Consider the following 24,626-nt stretch of genomic DNA (forward strand, 5'->3'; position numbering starts at 1 on the left):
TATCTGTCAAATATAGATGAGTCACCCTGCTACCTTCAAATACCAGTTCTCTGTGTCTACAATGAATTAAAACACTTCAGTCCTTGATGCAAAAGTGATAATAAAATCTCCATTCAGTCAGTACACATTTATTGAATGCCTGCTGTGTGCCAACCAATCGTATTGAAGAGCAGCTTTCAGAAGAATTTTACCTAATTCTTTAACTGATCCTTAGAATAACTCTTTAATCCGTAGAAGCAGGCACACTGGTCTCAATCTGCAGGTGAGGAAACGGTGCTTCAGAGAGGGCAAGTGATTTCTTGGGGCTCACATGGTTTGAAATGTTACAGTTAAGAATAAAAGTTAGGACTTCTGAGTCATCCCCATTTAGTCCTTTTCACATAGCATGCTTTGTTGCAGAGTATAAGATGCTCTGTGCATGATAATGTAGGTCTGGCGTCTTTTGTGTGAATGTCTTTATCATCAAATCACTTACAATTATGAAAAATCTATTTTCCACTCTAAAAGTATTAGCCCTGTGGGACTCCAGTGAAAGTCATGTATCACAGATCTGTAAAATAAAATAAATAGAAGTTGCAAACATATCTGCAAAGAATAGCCCACTTGAACCTATGACAAAAAGATTGTTAATGATAGAAATAGTTGTTTCCACTGAATCTGTAACGTTCTTCGGTATTAGCTCAAAAAATGTCTAACAAGATAAGCAAATCCTTGCACTCATAGTAAATGTACACACATTTCTTTATAATTAACCCTTCACATGTCTCACATATAGCTTCATTTTAGAGCTAAGAATAGAAAAATCTAAGAGAAGCTGCCAGGGTGAACAAATGGTTTCTTCAGAGCTTGTGTATTTGCTGTCATAGTACTGCCTTTAATAAATGCAGTTAAGGCAGATAAATTCCACTGAGGTATAAGCTACCAGGGGCTTTCCTGGTGGCTCAGTAAAGAATCCATTTGCAATGCATGAGATGCAGGCTTGATCCCTGGGTTGGGAAGATCCCCTGAAGGAGGGCACAGCAACCCCCTCCAGTATTCTTGCCTGAAGAATCCCATGGACAGAGGAACCTGGAGGGCTACAGTCCATAGGACTGCGGAGAGTCAGACCTAGCTGAAGTGACTGAGCATGCATAAGCTACCAGAGGCAGAAATTGTGTCTGTTTATCTCATAACTAGATCTCCAACCCTAGAATAATACCTGGCACAGAGCATATAGTCAATAAATAGTTGTCAAATGAATGCAACACTTTGAAAAGAAGTCTCTTTTCACCTTCAGCCTTTCCTGATGCATATATGTCTGTGATACTGGAGAAAACTGTGTCAGAATGGTTTAAGTTTCATATGTGGCAAAGTGAAACCACAGCTGTATAATGATGATCCTGTAACACCAGTTGATTCACATTATATCTCAGCCATGGTTAGTACATGCTGTTCCAGCAGCCATCTCTCTCTCTCTCTCTTTTTTTTTTTTAATTTTTAATTGAAGGATAATTGATTTACAGAATTTTGTAGTTTTCTTTCATATAACAAAAATCAACCATAGGTACACCCATGTCCCCTCCTTCCCATCTCCCTCCCCATCCAACCCTTCAGCTTGTCACAGAGCCCCTGTTTGAATTCCCTGAGTCATACAGCAAATTCCCATTGGCTATCTATTTTACATATGATATTGTAAATTTCTACATTACTCTCTCCATACATCTCCCCTTCTCCCTCCTCTTCTTCTCCTATGTCCATAGGCCAGTTCTCCATGCCTGTTTCTTCACTGCTGTGCTGAAAATAAATTCATTGGTGCCATCTCTTTAGATTCCATATATGTATGTCAGTATCAGTTCAGTTCAGTTCAGTTCATTCACTCAGTTATGTCCAACTCTTTGCGACCCCATGAATCGCAGCACGCCAGGCCTCCCTGTCCGACACCAACTCCCGGAGTTCACCCAGACTCATGTCCATCAAGTCAGTGATGCCATCCAGCCATCTCATCCTCTGTCATCCCCTTCTCCTCCTGCCCCCAATCCCTCCCAGTCTCAGAGTCTTTTCCAATGAGTCAACTCTTCGCATGAGGTGGCCAAAGTACTGGAGTTTCAGCTTTAGCATCATTCCTTCCAAAGAAATCCCAGGGCTAATCTCCTTCAGAATGGACTGGTTGGATCTCCTTGCAGTCCAAGGGACTCTCAAGAGTCTTCTCCAACACCACAGTTCAAAAGCATCAATTCTTTGGCGCTCAGTCTTCTTCACAGTCCAACTCTCACATCCATACATGACCACAGGAAAAACCATAGCCTTGACTAGACGAACCTTTGTTGGCAAAGTAATGTCTCTGTTGTTGAATATGCTATCTAAGTTGGTCATAACTTTCCTCCCAAGGAGTAAGTGTCTTTTAATTTCATGGCCACAGTCACCATCTGCAGTGATTTTGGAGCCCCCCAAAATAAAGTCTGACACTGTTTCCACTGTTTCCCCATCTGTTTCCCATGAAGTGATGGGACCAGATGCCATGATCTTCATTTTCTGAATGTTGAGCTTTAAGCCAACTTTTTCACTCTCCTCTTTCACTTCCATCAAGAGGCTTTTTAGTTCCTCTTCACTTTCTGCCATAAGGGTGGTGTCATCTGCATATCTGAGGTTATTGATATTTCTCCTGGCAATCTTGATTCCAGCTTGTGTTTCTTGCAGTCCAGCATTTCTCATGATATACTCTGCATATAAGTTAAATAAACAGGGTGATAATATACAGCCTTGACGAACTCCTTTTCCTATTTGCAACCAGTCTGTTGTTCCATGTCCAGTTCTAACTGTTGCTTCCTGACCTGCATACACATTTCTCAAGAGGCAGATCAGGTGGTCTGGTATTCCCATCTCTTTCAGAATTTCCCACAGTTTATTGTGATCCACACAGTCAAAGGTTTGGCATAGTCAATAAAGCAGAAATAGATGTTTTTCTGGAACTCTTGCTTTTTCCATGATCCAGCAGATGTCGGCAATTTGATCTCTGGTTCCTCTGCTTTTTCTAAAACCAGCTTGAACATCAGGAAGTTTACGGTTCACATATTGCTGAAGCCTGGCTTGAGAATTTTGAGCATTACTTTACTAGCGTGTGAGATGAGTGCAATTGTGCTGTAGTTTGAGCATTCTTTGGCATTACCTTTCTTTGGGATTGAAATGAAAACTGACCTTTTCCAGTCTTGTGGCAACTGCTGAGTTTTCCAAATTTGCTGGCATATTGAGTGCAGCACTTTCACAGCATCATCTTTCAGGATTTGAAAGAGCTCAACTGGGATTCCATCACCTCCACTAGCTTTGTTCTTAGTGATGCTTTCTGAGGCCCACTTGACTTCACATTCCAGGATGTCTGGCTCTAGGTGAGTGATCACACCATTGTGATTATCTGGGTCATGAAGATCTTTTTTGTACAGTTCTTCTTTGTATTCTTGCCACCTCTTCTTAATATCTTCTGCTTCTGTTAGGTCCATACCATTTCTGTCCTTTATTGAGTCCATCTTTGCATGAAATATTCCCTTGGTATCTCTAATTTTCTTGAAGAAATCTCTAGTTTTTCCCATTCTGTTGTTTTCCTCTATTTCTTTGCATTGATTGATGAAGAAGGCTTTCTTATGTCTTCTTGCTATTCTTTGCAACTCTGCATTCAGATCCTTATATCTTTCCTTTTCTCCTTTGCTTTTTGCTTCTCTTCTTTTCACAGCTATTTGTAAGGCCTCCCCAGACAGCCATTTTGCTTTTTTGCATTTCTTTTCCATGGGGATGGTCTGACTTACTTCACTCTGTATAATAGGCTCTAGTTTCGTCCACCTCATTACAGTGGATTCAAATATGTTCCTTTTTTATGGCTGAGTGGTATTCCATTGAATATATGTACCACAACTTCTTTATCCATTCATCTGTCAATGGACATCTAAGTAGCTTCCACATTCTAGCTATTGTAAATAGTGCTTAAATGAACATTGGGATACATGTGTCTTTTTCAGTTTCGGTTTCCTCAGGGTATATGGCTAGGAGTGAGATTGCTGGGTCATATAGTGGTTTTATTCCTAGCTTTTTAGGAATCTCCATACCATCTTCCATAGTGGCTGTATCAGTTTACATTCCCACCAGCAATACAAGAATGTTCCCTTTTCTCTACACCCTCTCCAGCGTATATTGTTGTAGACATTTGATGATGGCCATTCTGAATGGTGTGAGGTGGTATCTCATTGTAGTTTTGATTTGCATTTCTCTAATAATGAATGATTGGGGACAGGAAGAGAAGGGGACGACAGAGGATGAGATGGCTGGATGGCATCACTGACTCAATGGACGTGAGTCTAAGTGAACTCCGGGGGTTGGTGATGGACAGGGAGGCCTGGTATACTGCGGTTCATGGGGTTGCAAAGAGTCGGATGCAACTGGGCGGCTGAACTGAACTGAATAATGAGTGATATCGAGCGTCTTTTCATGTGCTTGTTAGCCATCTGTATGTCTTCTTTGGAGAAATGCCTCTTCAGGTCCCTTTCCCACTTTTTGATTGGGTTGTTTGCTTTTCTGGTATTGAGTTGTGTGAACTGCTTGTATATTTTGGAAACTAGTTATTTTTCAGTTGTGTCCTTTGCTATTATTTTCTCCCATTCTGAGGATTGTCTTTTCACCTTGTTTGTAGTTTCTTTTGCTGTGCAAAAGCTTTTAAGTTTAGTTAGGTTGCACTTGCTTATTTTATTTTTATTTACATCTCTCTAGGAGGTAGGTCATAGAAGATCTTGCTTTATGTCATCGAGTGTTCTGCCTATGTTAATAGTTTCTTACATTTAGGTCTTTAATCTATTTTGAGTTTATCTTTGTGTATGGCATTAGGTAGTTTTCTAATTTCATTCTTTTGCATGTAGCTGTCCAATTTTCCTAGCACCACTTATTGAAGAAGCTATCTTTGCCCCATTTTATATCCTGGTAGGTGCCTGGGTTTATCTCTGAGTTCTCTGTCTTGTTCTATTGGTCTATATTTCCAACAGCCATCTTTAAATAGAACAATAAACACCCTCCAGTGCTACCAACAAAACTCAAAGCTTACATTCCATTAACCATAAGCCAGAGCTTTGCAGATATGCAGAGTAAAAGACAGCATGCATTAAAGTTTCTAGCCTAGCACTGGTCACAGAGGATGTGCAGTAAACATTGAGTGAATCTCCCTTCAATTTTGTAGCACAATAAATCAGAACTTGTGTGTGTGTTACATAATATGGTCTTATCTAATTCATATGAAGGTAAAGCTAAAACTCCTTATGATTTCATATGTGTATTTAATAATGTTTGAGGGACCTCTTTAATATGGTAGTTAAGCTAAAAGAATTTTAAGATAGGGGGATTTTGGTCCATGGCCTGACTTTGTCAACTTTCTAAAATGTGGCAAGTTATTCAGTTTTCCCAAGGTTAAATTTCCTTAGCTTCAAAGTAAGGAAAATCATAGTAAAAACTTTATAAGATGGTAATGTGTTGTATTTGAGGTACCTGCATTTGAAGGCCACAGGGAATGCTGAGTTACTGAAAAGAGGGCCGGTCCAAACCTGCCGTGATGGCTCAGGTGATTCTGTCTATGTAAATCAGATACCAGTTATGCCCACTTTGCTCCTGCAGACTTATATATGATATTGGCTCGAATCCAAGTTCTATAATCCATAGAAATCTAAATTCTTCTTCAAGGTTTTTAAGAATTCTGAAGGATCACAGTTTCATGGTGAACTTTTTATCTAGAGTGGCACTTCCATGCCCTTTTTGCTTTGTTTTGATTTTATTAAATGTTTTCTATTGACTGACATAAGAAAATAAGGCTCTTTCTAAAATTCTACCCGCTCCCAAAAATACACATTGACACAAGGTATCAATGCAAAGACTTTAGTGAAGATCTTGGCATCAGACGAATGGGATCATTTTAAATTGCAAAACAGAATCAAATTTTATACTGCATGTTGTTTTTATTTTATTCATTTTTATTTGTTAGACACCAAACATTTTGGCATTCTCTTGGCTTTTCACACTGCATCGTTACCTAATTTCCCAAGATTTCATTTGTCCATCCTCCTCCCTTCTGTAATTCCCTCTCCCCATCGACTTCTAAAAAATTCCTCATTATGTAAGCAAAATAGATTTATATTTATTGATTCATTTTGGTGGAGATTTCTACAATAGTCAAGATTGCAGGATCTCACATTTTATTCCACAGAACTTGAGTACCCCTAGCCATAAAAGACTGTTCCTTTCCAAAGAGGAATATTGTAAAAATGTTACAATAATGGATCTATTGCATTACACTCAAGACTGACTGCCAATGCCCCTTGTCAGGAGAACGACTGGATGTCTCTCATTTGCTTGCTTGTGACTGATCTATATTTACTCCAGTTACCATCACTAATTGGCTATGTGAAATACTGACTCTACATCTTATTTGGGACCACTCTTGGATACCAAAATTGTATCTGTTAGCCATGATGTTCTCCAAAAGATGGTCAGAATTAAATTTAAAATATGTATGCTCTATATGTGTGTCTTTTGGGGCTCTTGCGTTTTCTTCATCATGATAAGCATATTTCCAATGATAGCCATTCTAAAGGTGATCTTTATGTCCTACACTTTCTGTTTTGGTTAAGCGTTACTGGTCTCATTTCTTTTTCCTTGATATCATATTCCATCTTCTTGGTAAATCTTTTATTCTTTGAAGATTTTAATGCTTTCCACAGTTGCTCCCTCCTTTATCATTCTTGGTTTCCTAGGAGCAGCTTTCATGTGAAAATCACCTTTACAACCTGAGCCATCCCCTTGGTTAGTCTAAGAATTATTTTTTTCATCAAGTTATCTCTGATGCTGGGAGGGATTGGGGGCAAGAGGAGAAGGGGATGACAGAGGATGAGATGGCTGGATGGCATCACTGACTTGATGGACGTGAGTCTCAGTGAACTCCGGGAGGTGGTGATGGACAGGGAGGCCTGGCGTGCTGTGATTTATGGGGTGGCAAAGAGTCAGACATGACTGAGCGACTGATCTGATCTAATCTGATACAGAAATTTTAAAAAATATATTAATGAAAACATTCCTTATTTAGACGTGTCCTATTGTCTACACTCCCATTTCTCGAATCTAGTGGTTCATAAACTCATTAAGACTGTTAACTGATTAAATTTCCATTATCAATCCTCTTTTTTTAGTACCCTTTTCCTAGCATAGTTTTCATGATTTTTTTTTTTTTTTTTTTTGCAATTACTCTTGAAAACAACTTAAACTTTATATTTTCCCATGGAATCCATGTGGTTAAACATTACCTTTAGGCTAGGTTAGAATGTTAGGATAGGGTACTGTTGTTGTAACTGTGGTATTAAGGTAGAATAATTCCTATTTTTAAAAAGTGCCAGATCTCAATGACTTATTACAATGAAGTTTTATTATGTTCTCATCTCTGTCCCATGCAGTCCACTGAGGAAGGAGAATGAGGCGTCTCCAAGCAGTCATTGCAGGGACTCGTCAGACTATTTCCATGTATGTTGCTAAGAGTAGGTGTGAAGAAAGCACATCTTAACTGAACTGTTTTGGACTCCAAATAATGTATTACTTCTCCTCACATTTAAGTTATGAGAACTGGTTGCATGGCCCCACCTTGATGCAGAGAACCTGAAAAATGCAGTTTGTCTGTGGATCCAGAAACAGGAAAAATGTTCAGCAATGACAAACTTGCAATGCCGTCATCCACAAAGTTGAATTGTAATAATGAAAAACAAAAGGGCAAAATGACAACTGGTATACATATAGCCCTATAACTCTTCTACCCTGCTCAGCAATTTTTCCACTTTTCTCTAGTTAGCTTACTCTTCTTTTTCATGCTAGTCATCTTTCATATGTTTCTTACTCTCTTCCAACTTCTGATATTTTTCCTTGCCTTGTTTCAATTATCATAGAGATAAAAAGAAAAATCTAAGTAGAAAGCATATCTCTTGCTCTCATTTCTAAATGCATTCCTGTGTATCTGAATCTTTCTCATTTCTAGCTCTATTTCATTGAAGGGATTGCCCATCTTCCATTTCAAAGGCCATTGTCCAGTGGCCAATATGCCAATCACTATGTTCATTAGTAAATAGACATTTGCCACTAACATTTAATCATGCCAGTGACTTGTCTCTAAGTCCCTTTGCACTGACTGTAACTCTATCCAACTGTCCTCTCCTCTCTCTTCTCCCATCCATCCTGTAATAAATTATCTGGAGAGGCCTTTCTGTATTGTGGCCTCTACTTCTCAATACCTCAGGGACTTTTCAACCCCTTGTACCTACCATACTTGATGAAAATCGCTCTTTCCAAGATTCCATTGACTTCTATCACTAAATCAAATAGTGACTTTTCATTTCATTTGTTATTTTACACAATCAACATTCAATACATTTGAAAACTCAATTGTGTTTTAAACACTCTTTCCTTGACTCATCTCACATGACACTTATCTTCTTTCCTTTCAGTTCCATTTTCAGGTCATCTTTCTTTGCTGTAACTTTAAATTGCATAGTTCTTACAATTCCCCTTTAGATCCTATCAACTTTCTCCTTAAAGACAAATCAAACTAAATATATCCAGCAAATTTCAGGATTTCTTCTTTTTCCCTCCATCTATACTTCCTCCATATTCTCCAATCTTGGTGTCTCACTCAGTACATCAAATCAGATCTGTGGGAATCCTGAAGCTTTTCCCTTCTCCATCAGCCACTATATCAGATTTGTTACAAAATCCTGTTCACAGTAATCTTTCCATTAGTTTCATTCTAATAAAAGCCACTATAACTTAAGAGCAAAAGCAGAAAATTCTTCTAATTTTATTGACTATATTATCAACCGCTATCTTTTTTGCTCCACACAACCTTCAGAATAGTCTCTTCAAGTCACTAAACATCTATTACCGTTGTCTTTTAAAATTTCTTTTAATCCAAGGGGCATGCTTATTTATCTTTGTCTGCAAGCCTTTTAATGGTCTGGCTCTCTCTTCTCATTTATGTCAGGCCACCCTCCCTACTCACCCTGCTTCATTAGTAACAATTGTCCTTATTTTGGTGCCTCAAACACAAAAGTCACAGGAATTTTAGAACATTTAGTTCCACTTGCTCCAATTTATCATAATTTTCTAGTTCTCAGATTAATTTTAACTTTTCTATTGAAAAGCATGGCACACTTTCTGTTTTATTAATTGATTTAAAAATATCAGTATCAGCATCGGATACTTGCATTTAGCCCCAGTTTTAAAAACACGTATGTATTAATGAGAATCAGAATGGTACGGGTGCAGTATCTAGTATAAACTTATGCTATTGTGTCCTTTCTGTTAAAGGGACCTGTCCTTGAACAGTAAAATTTTAGTCTTATTGGAAGCTTTCTCCATGTGACCCTATTTCTCACCTTTTATTCCTTTTTGTTCTGTTGAATGCCATATACTCTTCTCATGACTCTAGACTAAACAAAGTACTTCTAATCAAATATTTACATTTTTTAAATTAGAAGGTTATATTAGCATTGAAAATGTGTTTACATTCTAACACTTTAGCTACAATTCTTTATAAAATTTTATTTTTTTCCTCTTAACGTAGCTTCCAGGAGATGGGGTTTGAAGGAAATGAAATCACACTGCATTTACTAGTCTGATTTTCTTATAGAAAAGGACTGCTCTTGAGAGAACAAATGAAAGTTCAGTAGCATTTTCTACAGATTATGTGTCAGCAGTTGTTGCTTTACTTCAAGCCCTTTTAGTGCATTTTGGCATCAATTGCAGATAAAATCTATGGAGTGCTCAGACCTCTCCACATGTGGCTTAATTTCAACCTGAAAGAACCTTAGGGTAGGTACTTTTATTACCATCTAATAAAGAAAATAAAGGTTAAAGAGAATATCTGCCTTGCTTAAAGTCACATAGCCCATAAACAGGGCCGAGATATGAAGCTAGACTGTCTGGCAGCAGGGCTCTTACTTCTAATCAATAAGCTACAATACTTTGTTTTAGTATATAGCATTCTCAGATGATATAATCTAGTTATTCTGTAGAGGGGAAATTTTACCTGACTTTTTCTGTGCATGTCATTTAAACTTAATTGTAAAATTCAAAGGAGGTCCAGCTCCCAGGGATCTAAAGATAACAATATCTAAAATATTGCTTTGATTTTTAATTAGGGTGTTATAAAAATAAGTATAGGGTGCTTTGCTGTCTACCTGAAACTATCACAACATTGTTAACTGGTTAAAATCCAATATAAAATAAAAAATTAAAAAAACATAGCTGTAGGATTTATTGAAATTTCACAAATTTCTTCTCAATAAGGGGAGAGTACAAAATGTATTATATATTTTAAGAGAGTACTCTAAAGCTTTAGGAAGTTTCTTGTGATATCAAATTCAGGGTCCCCTCATTAAAAACCCCTCCGGATCTTCCTATGATTCCCAACTATTTATCCTCCCTAATCAAGTTTTTGTTTCCTGCCTGTATTATTCATACTAGGTGTTACTAGTAATTGTTTATTTTTTGTATCTGAAAATTCTATAGAAATTAGGATGTTATATATTCCAGGAGTTTGATTTTCCCATGGGAAAGGAAGAATGTTTGCTAACACTCTAGGGAAAAAAAAAAAAAAATCCTCATGTTTAGGCTTAAAAACTAAAATAAACTCTGCCAATTAGGTCATTTTTCATTACCTATGTGGTATATGGTTACCATAATAGCCTCCAAGTGTATCTTGCTTCCCTGCATTGCTCCTTGGATCAGTCCTCCCTTACTCATTCTAGTATTTTTTATTTATTTATCTTTTAATAACAGCAAATTTTTATTTGTCATGGTTCCAGAGGTCAGGAAATTCAAGATCAAAGCACCTATAGATTTACTGTCTGGTGAGGATCTGATTCCAGATGAGTAAATGACATCTTGCTGTGCCTAATATGGTGGAAGGGGCACAGGGGCTCTCTGAGGTCTTTTTTTAAGGGCACTAATCCCATTAGTGAGGCTCCACCCTCATGACCTAATCACGTCCCAAAGGCCCCACTTCCAAATACCATCATATTGGGGATTAGGTGTCAGCATATGAATTTAGGGGGAAACACAAAAATCCAATGTATAAATTTTTTTTATAGTCTTTGGTTATGTCCTTGCTCATTTATCCTAGTGTTGATAAAGTACCTTGCTTTGGTTAAAAACAACAACAACAACAACAAAAACTAGAAAACGTGGCACAGAAATTTGAAAAATGTTTATGTTTTATACTTTATTTGTCCTGTTGCTCTTGTAACTTTTCCCATGAGCAAGCCAAGGCTAGCCTGCAGGGTGGCTCATGGGCCATCTTCTCCAGTCTCCATAGCCAATCATCAAACTGAGAAACAGAGCCACTTGGTTAGATGACTGCAAATGATGGAGACAGAGGTTAGCCTAGGAGAGACTGAACAAGCACTGCTCATCTAAGCCTAGCCCAGCTGCTGATCCACAGAATTTTGAGCTTTTAATAAATCATGGTCTTTTGAGCCACTGATCTATGGTATTCTGTTTTACAGAATACATATACATATACATATACATAATACAAAAGCCAACTGACACAAACATTTTCTCATTTACACTAACTATGGAGTTTACTGTTTAATTACTGTTGGCCCTAGGGCATGTGAATTATGACACTACATTTTCAAGTTAGTAATATTCATTTTTATAGACATCCTAGCTGGAGGAGGATAGTACTTACACAGACAGAATAAACAAAAACATTAAAAGTGAGTGCTAAGTCAGTGTCAAGCATTGTATTACATCCTATATACATATCCTAAAGCATATGTGTTTGTTTGGGATAGCTCAGGTGCCAACAGGCATGTACCTTTCTCCTTAGTTCTTCAATTAACCTTAATTAAGTTTCTTCAATTAAGCATTATTCTTCACTTGATGCTTGTAATAATTGGCCCATACCATAGATATATGTCAATATGCATAAGCACAGAAGGAAAAACTAGAAAGAAGTAAAGGTAGTCAGAGATTAAAATCATAATTATCAGGAAAGTTGTGGAATTACTTTTCCTTAGTGCTGAAATATCCCTGAATTTGTACCTAAGGGTAGGTGACATTTAAATATTTCTTTATAAAGATTTTAAACACAAGGACTGTATGGTAATTGAATACAACCTAATGATAATTTCAAGGTAATAATTCTCTCCTGAAGACTTCTATGACTGTGTTAAATTAGCACCACATTATCCAATGTATTATGTACAGCATGATGGATAGAAATCTCCCACCTCGTACACACTAGGGAATAAAGTCCTACAATGGCTGAAAATCTTACAAATTCACTTATATTCAAAATGTTCCCTTTAAAGTCATTCACACTATAGGAATTTTATCTTTCATTCATCAACCTGTTGTGGGAGGTTTTTCCACTATTTGTCAGACAGACAAATAATACACTATAAAGAAGGAATAGAAGCTAAAATGGAAACGTTACTAGTGGTGTTCTTAAATAAACAGAAAAATGAAACTTTGCAGATCATAATAACCTTAGGAAACAAAAAACATGTCATACATTTTGATATTTTGATAGCATTTCCTCTCTTCTCCATTATGCATGGTAAGTGGAAATTTCCTAATATAAAACAACCGATAAAGATCTTCTCAGATGTTCATACAGTATAACTTTAAGAGACTAAATCCTGAAATACTAAATTATTTAATTTGGTAAATTAGAATCTGAGTTTATAGGTTAGTTATAAATGGAGAGGATGGGATTAGTTGCTAATTAATGTAAAAAGTTGGGCTGTCCATACTTTTTAATAGAGAATGAGAGAACATCAAAATTGATGAAATTTGATTTGTTAATGTACCAGAAAATATGAGAGTTTTCACTTTATTAGCATAAATCAAAGATTGTCCTTTTTAAACTGTATCCAAAATATAGCAATGTTAGAAATTTTGTTTTAGCAAATAGATGAAATACTTTAAATTGTCAAACATCTACATGTATTACTACAAATACTATTGCATACTTAATTTCAGAGGCAAATATACTTTTATACTGCTTTTATAGTGCTGATTAGCATTTTACTTCTTAAGATATTTAAAAATTTTCCTTCTGAATTCATTTTTTCCTGAGAAATCATAATAAAAAATTATCTTGGTTTCTTTATATCACCTATTCTCTAGAAAGCTGCAGATTTTTCTGGGACAAAATTTCATCAAGTAAATTCTCACTTGCCAATGTTTCTGTAGTAAAACATTTTCATGCATTGAGATTAATTGAAGAGATGGGACTACATTCCAAAATATCTCCTTTTTCTGATGCAAGATGATTTAAAACTGAAATATAGGTAGAGGAGGAATGTCAGTATCATTACTTATTTAGCAAGTATCAAAAGTCTATAGCCCTATACATGACTTCATAAAAATGTTTACATAAAAACCCTATATAACTTTTCATTTTAAAATGAATAAATACCAAGATTTAAACTGTTATTGTGCAGGAATTTAGGTAGAATAATATGTATTAAAGTTATAAAAGAAGGATTTTTTTCCATCTATCGTATAGTAACTAAAAGGACATTTCTGATCCGGAAAAGAGTGAAGATGACATGCCCCTGGCTTGAATAAAAGAACAAGTGAGATGATTGAGATGAATAACAAATCTTCTCTTGTCCAAACTGGTAATACTTCATCTGTAGCTAAAGTGTAAATGGTAAATAAATATTTAATAGAGTCTTAAGTAACTGAGTCTTGACTCCTTAAAGAAGATCAGTTTTGATACCATAGATAATGAGGAGATGTTTATTGACTACTGTTATTATCTTGGTACTTAGTGTGGGTTATTCCTTCATCATCATAAAAATCAACTGAAAAAAATGGAGAAAGCTGAGAGAGTAATACATGCATGAGAAGAGGAGGGCCTGGAATAAGGTGATAGCTTGTTTTTGTTCAGCTGATAAGTCTTGTCTGACTTACTGCAACCCCCTGAACTATAGCCCCCTAGGCTCCTCTGCCCATGGTATTTCCCAGGCAAGAATTCTGGAATGGGTAGACATTTCCTCCTGCAGGTAATCTTCATGACTCAACCTTGTCTCCTGTATTGCAGGTAGATTTTTTTTACTCCTGAACCACCAGGGATGCCCTAAGGTCATAGGTATGGAAACACAAGTGAGGAGTTAAGACTTGAAAGTATAGGAATAGGTAAAATGGGATTTAGTAGCTGAGTGGAGGAAGGTTAGTTAGTACCCTCAAAGTATAGTGGATGAGTAAACAGAAAAATCTAAAGAACCCACTAAGTGGTGTGTTTGGTGGATAGACATTTAGAAGGATCATTAATTTGTATGAAAAATATAATAAAAGTATTTCCAAATAGAGAAGTTAGTAAGGTTAGACCAAAACAAAACAACAAAAACAACAAAAAACAGGTGCTGTACTGGAGATAAAAATGTAGGAGTTACCTAATAACTATTAATAGTATCAGCAGAAGTTCCTGAAAAAGCAACACAGAGAGATGGCAGACACTGACAAAGGGAAGAGAGAGAGATGGAGAAAAATGCAAACAGTATCACTGAAACCAAGGAAAGCGATTCAAAGGGGGCAAAAGTTAGGGATGGCAAATTTCAAAGATGAAATAAAATAAGGGCGTCTTATGGGAGAAAATCACAGGCAAAATTATAGAGTAGTTTAAATGTGTTATTAGGAAGGAAATCAAATTCTAGAGGACTATGGAGGGAATATTCAATGAGAAATTGGAGCTGACATTAAAGAAAACTTATTTAAGAAGCTTAGATATATAAGATAAGGGAAATAACACAATATTTTGATGATCAAATGAAAGCTACCTGCCTGGTATTCCTCTGTCTCCTTTTCCAAAATAAGGGGAAAAAAAAAAAAAAAAAAACTGGTAAATCTTTTCTTCTGTTAGGAAGTAAAAAATACTTTTTAAAAATATGGGAAAAGGAAAAGAGAGAGGAAGAGGAGGATGAGAAAGAAGAGCCAGGCAGATATTAAGCATGGAAAGATATAATCACCATCACCTCTTATCAAATCAAAGCAAGGATTGAAAGCTGTTTGGGCATAACAGAAAATGAAGTGAAAGAGTTAGTCATTCTGAGTCTTTGTGTTCCCATGGACTGTAGCCTGCCAAGCTCCTCTACCCTTGGATTTCTGCAGAGAAGAATACTGGAGAGGGTAGCAAGTGCCTTCTCCAGGAGATCTTCCCAACCCAGGGATCAAACCTGGGTCTCCTGCATTGCAGGCAGATTCTTTACTGTCTGAGCCACTACAGGCATAACAGAAAAACATTTCAAAAATCAGAGTAGACTAGCAATTACTTGAAAGGACATTGGCTAACTCAGTCTGGCACTGGCTGGAGAAAAGTTATCACTGTTCATTCTAAAGCAGCAGTGAGTGAGGGCTAATGGATTGTCAGACTTCCTATGGCATTATTTTCTAACGTAAGTATTATAAACATAATGAAAATGCTGTGTCTGTCTAGAATTGAGGGTCATCTGATACCAAAGACATGTCTGTTGTCCTAAGAGAGAGGGCAAGACATTAAGGAGTAAATAGGAAAGAATACATATATCCTGGCTAGGAGGTATATTATTAAATCAAAATGAGAATTTCATGGGTTGAGTGATAATGACAAAGTGAGAATTATTAAAGTGGACAATTGGGAAGAAATGAAGTTCATGACAAAAGATAAAGGCAGCTTCAAGCCAGGAAGGAAAATCTTATTTTGAGGGGTGAACTAGTGGAGAAGAAAAAAAGTTGCATAGCAGAAATGCATGTGGAGTGTGGGGATAGCCATAAGAAGCAAAAATGAAAGAAATATTGCATAAACATATACACATATGACCTAGTAAATAAGTATAAACAATTATGTTAATATGCCTTTCTTTGTATTTTCATACAAAGGCATATGAGAAGAGCATTCTGTGGGATTAAATTTACTACATACTACAGACTTTTAAAGACTGCATACAGCTGTTAGCTACTGCAGCTCTAGCCTTTCTGTATCTAAAAAGATTTTTTCCAGTGATAATTTACTTCAGTTGGAAGTTTATATAACAGATATCACTAAATATTCAACTTCTTGCTTCACAAACTGTGTTGTCTTTAGCACGTGTATCTGTAAAAATATAAAGCACATCACTTAGAAATACAACTAAATCAATACTTATTCAATAAATATTCTCCATACTCCTTACCCACAATATATTTTTCTACATTGACAATAGTTATTTTCTCAAATCAAATACTACATATTATCCCAAACTAATATTCTTAGATTATTCATTACAAGCATAAAATGAGCCATAATTTTTTGTTCCATATCAATTATATTTAGGAAGATTGATACACCCAAATATTGAGAGGTGATATTTTTAAAGTAATATTAACTATTATTGAAGGATGATATTATTGGGTTTCCCAGGGGGCGCTAGTGGTAAAGAATTGGCCTGCCAATGTAGGAGATGTAAGTGAATGGGTTTGATCCCTGGGTCGGGAAGATCCCCTGGAGGAGGTCACAGCAACCTACTCCAGTATTCTTGCCTGGAGAATCACATGGACAGAGGAGCCTGGCAGTTTACAGTCCATGGGGTCACAAAGGGTCGGGCACAATTGAAGCGACTTAGAATCCACCAAAATGATATTAATTATTATTAACCTATTAATCAAATATGTTAACAGCAAAGCTGCTAAAGCTGAAGTACAACCTAGCCACTACTCTCAAAAGAAAAATAATACTTTTTCTGACAGTTTTCAAAAGTTTCTCCACTTGAATTACTTGAAAGCACTCCATTTTGTTGAAGGGTCGCTGGGCAAGATAAATAGCTGAATGTTTTATTTTATTTAAAGGCAGCAGTCTTAGGCATTGACTGTTAAAACTGTATATGATGGAAAAGACACTGAATTTCTCTTTTCAAACACCTCAGCACAGCATAAGCTCTAAAAATCATTAGCTCTCAGAGCCTTCTCACTGGTTGCAAGACCTTCTTTGACTCCCTAAAACCATAGATACTTAATTTGAATTAGAGTCAGAATCTCAGGAGACCAGTTCATCCACTGAGGAGTTTCCTGGTGCTTCGGCTACATGATAATTTAAATAAAAATTAAATGACCTTTTTTTTTTTTCACGGTTTTCATGGCAAGGGGTATTAAGAATATGGAATTGAGTATATATGAAGAAGCATAAATACTTGGCGACAATTTTATTGGGTTTTTTCTGGAACTCTCTGAATTTGCTTAGAGTTTAAGGTGAAATCCATGACTTTGACAATTATATAAATTCCACTGTGCTCAGCTGATGCAGAACATGGTTAAAGCTATTTTCCATAGGTTTTGGTACTTTAAAGTGAACAGAGTCTTACTTCACAGTATGACTTCCTTATTCAAAAATAAAATAGAACTTGCAGAGCAGCAATAAAAATGATACCAAATAAAAGCTTGTAGCTTTGTTGAGTGGGGTAAGAGCCCAGAGCAATATTTTAATTCAAGCAGAAAAGCAAAAGTTTCACATTATTGGTCTGACACACCACTTCATGCTCAAAGAGACACATCTCTCCTGTGATGAATATATGCATAGCAAAGAAGTGTCTCTCATGTCTTAGCCTCTGAGGAGGAATTTTAAAGACAGTGAGACTTTGAACTTATAGGTTATCTACTAAAAGGGGAAGAGGGGGGAAGGAGGCACAAGTTTGGATAAGAAAAATTCTACAAATACCAAAATATTCCTTTTAGTCACCAATAAATAAACCTGTGGGGACTCAGGTATTAGTATGTCTTCATAAGTTGACCCTCACTTGATTCTACGTTTTCTGTCATATTATTTCTGTGTGGTTCAGTTCAGTTCAGTTGCTCAGTCGTGTTTGACTCTTTGTGACCCCACGGACTGCAGCACACCAGGCCTCCCTGTCCATCACGAACTTTTGGAGTTTACTCAAACTCATGTCCATTGAGTCGGTGATGCCATCCAACCATCTCATCCTCTGTTGTTTCTTTGTGGAGCGGGATGTATTTGGTTTCCCTGCAAAATATTTATTTCCTGGGCAATGACAAAGGAATTTTTGGCAGACAGGTATAATTCTATACCAAGACATTAGAAAAGTTCTACTCATATTCAGAGTCCAGCTATAAATGATTACATAAAATGCAAGAAATAAATTGGAGGGGAAAGGATAAAATATTTGGAATGAATTGTTTGATATATGGAGCACTGAAATTCGTATTAGAATAATTCATAGTGGGACTAGCTTCCTGAAAGTTAGAAAAATATGGAAAAGTCTAAATCTACTATATTTTGAGTGTTCTTGGTACCATACCTATGAAATCTTTGCCAAGACCAATGGCATGAAAAATTTCCCTGTGTTTAAAGTCTTTAAAAAGGTTTAAAGTCTTAAATTTAATTCTTTAATCCATCCTTTCAGGATAACTGTTATAAAACAAACAAAAAAATGTTGGCAAGAATGTGGAGAATTTGGAATTCTTGTTTCAATTTTAAGTTATTGTTCCAACTTAAAACAGTCTCAGAACAATGAATATGAGTTAATATATATAAAATGTATGGTTAGCAGTGTCTACAATCATAAATATAGGATTTATTTGGCTGAAAGCTGGACTTTATTTTTAACTCCTGAGTTTATATTCTATTCTGAATTATGAAAGCTGAACAATTTAGACAGCTGGAGAGACCATGGATGATCACAGCTAAAGTTAAGCAAATTAGAGGATTGTCTTTTTTACTGTCTTTGTTTGTCCACATATTCTACTTGGCTTTCTGTCTTAAAAATCCCAGAGCCAAATGGTGGTCTTCCAAACTTCTAGTCATGTCCTGTATAAGTAAATTCTGAAATTTAATTCTGCTACATCCATACAAATGATAGTCAAATCTGTAATTCTAGTTCTAGTCTCTAGAATTTTTTTTAGCAACTTTACAGAGCTCTGCTTTACAACCAGTGAAATTCAACAATATTAGGCATAAATGCTAATACATTTGGACAATTGTATACAATCATGTTGGAGAAGGCAATGGCAACCCACTCTTGCCTGGAAAATCCCATGGACGGAGGAGCCTGGTAGTCTGCAGTCCATGGGGTTGCTAAGAGTAAGACATGACTGAGCGACTGCACTTTCACTTTTCACTTTCATGCATTGGAGAAGGAAATGGCAACCCACTCCAATGTTTTTGCCTGGAGAGTCCCAGGGACAGGGGAGCCTGGTGGGCTGCCGTCTATGGGGTCACACAGAGTCAGTCACGACTGAAGCGACTTAGCAGCAGCATACAATCATGTAGCCACATAATCACTACTGAAATTATGAAAGGGCATGTTTATCACCAAAAATGTTCACTTCAGTTCCTTTGCAATCAATCTTCTTTCTATATCTTTCCCTGGATGCCTGATTTCCATTCTGTCACTACAGTTTCCTTTACTAAAATAAAAAATGGAATTGTACAATATGTGGTTGTCTCTGCTTAAACATTCTCACTTAGAATCATGCTTTTTAATTACATTACTGTGTTGGTACATCTGTAATCTATTTCTTTTTGTTGCACAGTTGTGTTCCATTGGATGAATAAATGCATTTTTTTAAATTCATATACAATTTCTTCATTTGGGTTGTTCTAGTTCTTATTACAAATGGAGCTGTTGTGAATATTTGAGTAAAATATCTGTGTGGGCACAGGTTTTTATTTTTATTTTTTGGTATATACTTAGGAGTGGAATTACTAGATCATATGGAGGTATATGCTTAATATAATAATAAAACAAAACTAAAATCTGTTTTTCAAAGTAACTGTACCATTGTGATTGTCAGCTAGTAATGTAAATGAGTTCTAGTTTCTCTTTTTTTCCAACACTACCTATTTTCTGAGGTTTTTATTATAATTCTTCTGATGAAGTTCTAGTGGTATCTCATTGTAGTTTTAGTTTGTACTGATGCACATATTTTTGTCTCAAAAAAAAGCTTCAAAATGCACATAGCTACTCTACTCTCAAGGATGTAAATTGATGAATATGACAAGGTTACTCTTTGCAGCAAGATTTGTAATGACAAAATATTGGAAGATCTTAATTGCATCAGTTAAGTTCAGTTCAGTCATTCAGTCATGTCCGACTCTTTGTGACCCCATGAATCGCAGCACGCCAGGCCTCCCTGTCCATCACCAACTCCCGGAGTTCACTCAGACTCACGTCCATCGAGTCAGTGACGCCATCCAGCCATCTCATCCTCTGTTGTCCCCTTCTCCTCCTGCCCCCAATCCCTCTCAGCATCAGAGTCTTTTCCAATGAGTCAACTTTTCACATGAGGTGGCCAAAGTACTGGAGTTTCAGCTTTAGCATCATTCCTTCCAAAGAACACCCAGGGCTGATCTCCTTCAGAATGGACTGGTTGGATCTCCTTGCAGTCCAAGGGACTCTCAAGAGTCTTCTCCAACACCACAGTTCAAAAGCATCAATTCTTCAGCACTCAACCTTCTTCACAGTCCAACTCTCACATCCATACATGACCACAGGAAAAACCATACCTTTGACTAGATAGTAGTTAAATAACTTATGACACACATATTTGATGGAATGCTATGCACACAGTAAGCAAAAAGAATATAGAAATTCTTCAAGGACTGGTCAAATATAATTTCTGGTATAACTTGTTAAGTGAAAATAAAAAGAGAGATGTGACTGGCAGAACACTTGTTTGGTGAATGTAGGGGATGAAAAGAGACCCATTTAACTCTTCTCCACAAAATCCATGTGAGGAAAATATTAATATTATTTTATAAAGCAATTCAAGAAAACAATGATCCTCTTTTAGATTAAACTCATTGAGAATATTCAGTAGTTGTGCTTTCTAAATATTTCTACAAATATGTGACAAAATATTTTCTCCCATTCATGTCAAATAGTAGCACGAGACTTATCAACTTCCTTGGATTTGAGTGGAGTGATATGACTAGTCCTGGCCAATGATTTGAGAGTAAAAATGCCTGCATCATGCCCATATGAGTGCTCAAGTCAGACCCTCCTGTAGAATATCATCCAATGGAAATCTCCATGATGAGGGAAATGTACTTTCCAGTACAATATTTATTACCCTCATGTGGCTATTCAGTGCTTGAGATGTGGCTAGTGTGACTCAGGAACTGACTTTTAAATTTAATTTTAAATACTTAAAATTAAGAGTTCCAGGTGGCTCAGTTCTGTCCAGTTCAGTCGCTCAGTCGTGTCTGACTCTTTGCAACCCCATGGACTGCAGCACGCCAGGCCTCCCTGTCCATCAACAACTGCCAGAGTTTACCCAAACTCATATCCACTGAGCCAGTGATACCATCCAACAGTCTCATCCTTTCTTGTCCCCTTGTCTTCCTACCTTCAATCTTTCCCAGCATCAGAGTCTTTTCCAACGACTAAGCTCTTCGCATCAGGTGGCCAAAGTATTGGAGTTTCCACTTAAGCGATCAGTCCTTCCAATAATATTCAGGACTGATTTCCTTGAGGATGGACTGGTTCGATCCCCTTGCAGTCCAAGGGACTCTCAAGAGTCTTCTCCAACACCACAGTTCAAAAGCATCAATTCTTTGGTGCTCAGCCTTCTTTATATTTCAACTCTCACATCCATACATACTGGAAAAACAATAGCTTTGACTAGACAGACCTTTCTTGGCAAAGTAATGTCTCTGCTTTTTAATATGCTGTCTAGGCTGGCCATCACTTTCATCCCAAGGAGAAAGTATCTTTTAATTTCATGGCTGCAGTCACCATCCGAGGTGATTTTCAAGCCCCCCAAAATAAAATCTATCACTGTTTTCATTGTTTCCCCATCTATTTGCCATGAACTGATGGGACTGAATGACATAATCTTGTTTTCTGAATGTTGAGTTTTAAGCCAACTTTTTCACTCTTCTCTTTCACTTTCATCAGGAGACTCTTTAGTTCATCCTACTTTCTGCCATAAGGACAGTCTCATCTGCATATCTGAGGTTATTGAAATTTCTCCTGGCAATCTTGATTCCAGCTGACGCTTCATCCAGTGCATTTTTCATGATGTACTCTGCATATAAGATAAATAAGCAGGGTGACAATATACAGCCATGACGTACTCCTTTCCTGATTTGGAATCAGTCTCTTATTCCATGTCCAGTTCTAACTGTTGTTTTCTGAACTGCATACAGATTTATCCAGAGGCAGGTCATGTGGTCTGGTATTCCCATCTCTTTCAGAATTTTCCACAATTTGTTGTGATTCTCAGAGTCAAAGGCTGTGGCATAGTCAATAAAGCAGATGTAGATGTTGTTCTGGAATTCTCTTGCTTTTGCGATGATCCAGCAGATGTTGGCAATTTGATCACTGGTTCCTCTGCTTTTTCTAAAACCAGCTGGAACATCTGGAAGTTCATGGATCACACACTGTTGAATCCTGAATTGGAAAATTTTCAACATTATTTTGCTAGCATGTGAGATGAGTGCAATTGTGCATTAGTTTGGACATTCCTTAGTATTGGCTTTCTTTGGGATTGGAATGAAAACTGACCTTTTCCAGTCCTGTGGCCACGATTGATTTTTTCCAAATTTGCTAACATATTGAGTGCAGCATTTTCACAGTGTCATCTTTCAGGATTTGAAATAGCTCAACTGGAATTCCATCATCTCTACTACCTTTGATCTTAGTGATGCATCCTAAGGCCCACTTGACTTCACATTCCAGGATGTCTGGCTCTAGGTCAGTGATCACACCATCATGATTATCTAGGTCATGAAGATATTTTTTGTACAGTTCTTCTGTGTATTCTTGTCACCTCTTCTTAAAAATCTTCTGCTTCTGTTAGGTCCCTACCATTTCTGTCCTTTATTGAGCCCATCTTTGCATGAAATGTTCCCTTGGTATCTCTAATTTTCTTGAAGAGATCTCTAGTCTTTCCCATTCTATTGTTTTCCTCTATTTCTTGCACTGATCTCTGAGGAAGGCTTTCTTATCTCTCCTTGCTATTCTTTGGAACTCTGCATTCAAATGGGTATATTTTCCTTTTCTCCTTTGCCTTTTGCTTTTCTGCTTTTCACAGCCATTTCTAAGGCCTCCTAAGACAACCATCTTGGCTTTTTGTGTTTCTTTTTGTTGCGGATGGTCAGGATCCCTACTTCCTATAGTGTTAAGAACATCCATCCATAGTTATTCAATCACTCTATCAGCTCTAATTCCTTAAATCTATTTTTCACTTCCACTCTATAATCGTAAGGAATTTGATTTAAGTCATACCTGATAGTCTAGTGTTTTTGCCTACTTTCTTCAATTTAAGTCTGAATTTGGAAATAAGGAATTCATGGTCTGAGCCACAGTCAGCTCCTCATCTTGTTTTTGCTGACTGTATAGAGCTTCTCCATCTTTGGCTGCAAAGAATATAATCAACCTGATTTTGGTATTGACCATTTGGTTATATCCATGTATAGAGTCTTTCTTGTGTCATTGGAAGAGAGTATTTGCTATGACCAGTGTGTTCTCTTGGCAAAACTCTATTAGCCTTTGCCCTGCTTCATTCTGTACTCCAAGGCAAATTTGCCTGTTACTCCAGGTGTTTCTTGAATTCCTACTTTTATATTCCAGTCCCCTATAATGAAAAGGACATCTTTTTTGGGTGTTAGTTCTAGAAGGTCTTGTATGTCTTCATATAACCATTCTATTTCCACTTCTTCAGCATTACTGGTTGGAGCATAGACTTGTATTACTGTAATATTGAATGGTTTGCCTTGGAAATGAACAGAGATCATTCTGTCATTTTTGAATTGCATCCAAGTACTGCAGGCTCAAAATTCTCGAAGCCAGGCTTCAGCAATACGTGAACCGTGAACTTCCAGATGTTCAAGCTGGCTTTAGAAAAGACAGAGGAACCAGAGATCAAATTCCCAACACCTGCTGGATCATCAATAAAGCAAGAGAGTTCCAGAAAAACATCTATTTCTGCCTTATTGACTATGCCAAAACCTTTGACTGTGTGGATCACAATAAACTGTAGAAAATTCTTCAAGAGATGGGAATACCAGACCACCTGACCTGCCTCTTGAGAAACCTACATGCAGGTCAGGAAGCAACAGTTAGAACAGGACATGGAACAAAAGACTGGTTCCACATACGAAAAGGAGTATGTCAAGGCTGTATATTGTCACCTGCTTATTTAACTTATATGCAGAGTACATCATGAGAAATGCCAGGCTGGATGAAGCACAAGCTGGAATCAAGATTGCTGGGAGAAGTATAAATAACCTCAGATATGTAGATGACCCCACCCTTATAGCAGAAAGTGAAGAAGAACTAAAGAGCCTCTTGATGAAAGTAAAAGAGGAGAGTGAAAAGTTGGCTTAAAGCTCAACATTCAGAAAATGAAGATCATGGCATCTGGTCCCATCACTTCATGGCAAATAGATGGGGAAACAGTGGAAAAAGTGGTTGACTTTATTTTACTGGGCTCCAAAATCAGTGCAGATGGTGACATCAGCCATGAAATTAAAAGACTCTTACTCCTTGGAAGGAAAGTTATTACCAACCTAGATAGTATATTAAAAAGCAGAGACATTACTTTGCCAACAAAGTTCCATCTAGTCAAGGCTATGGTTTTTCCAGTGGTCATGTATGGAG

The 24,626-nt window shown here is 36.9% G+C and overlaps 1 protein-coding gene across 2 annotated transcripts in view; it reads left to right on the forward strand.

Moving 5' to 3' along the window:
• Nucleotides 1-24,626, forward strand: part of SLITRK1 (SLIT and NTRK like family member 1) — a 548,961-nt gene that overhangs the window by 214,703 nt on the left and 309,632 nt on the right. The window contains exon 3 of one of the 2 annotated variants that reach the window (XR_006544018.2): nt 7,449-10,461. The exons of the other annotated variant lie outside the window; for it this stretch is intronic. The gene's annotated coding sequence lies outside the window, so the exon portion shown is untranslated. Of the gene's footprint in view, nt 1-7,448; nt 10,462-24,626 lie in introns of those variants that run through there. 2 annotated transcript variants of the gene reach the window in all.

This window comes from Bubalus bubalis, chromosome 13 (assembly GCF_019923935.1).
Source record: "Bubalus bubalis isolate 160015118507 breed Murrah chromosome 13, NDDB_SH_1, whole genome shotgun sequence".
Taxonomy (NCBI): Eukaryota; Metazoa; Chordata; class Mammalia; order Artiodactyla; family Bovidae; genus Bubalus; species Bubalus bubalis.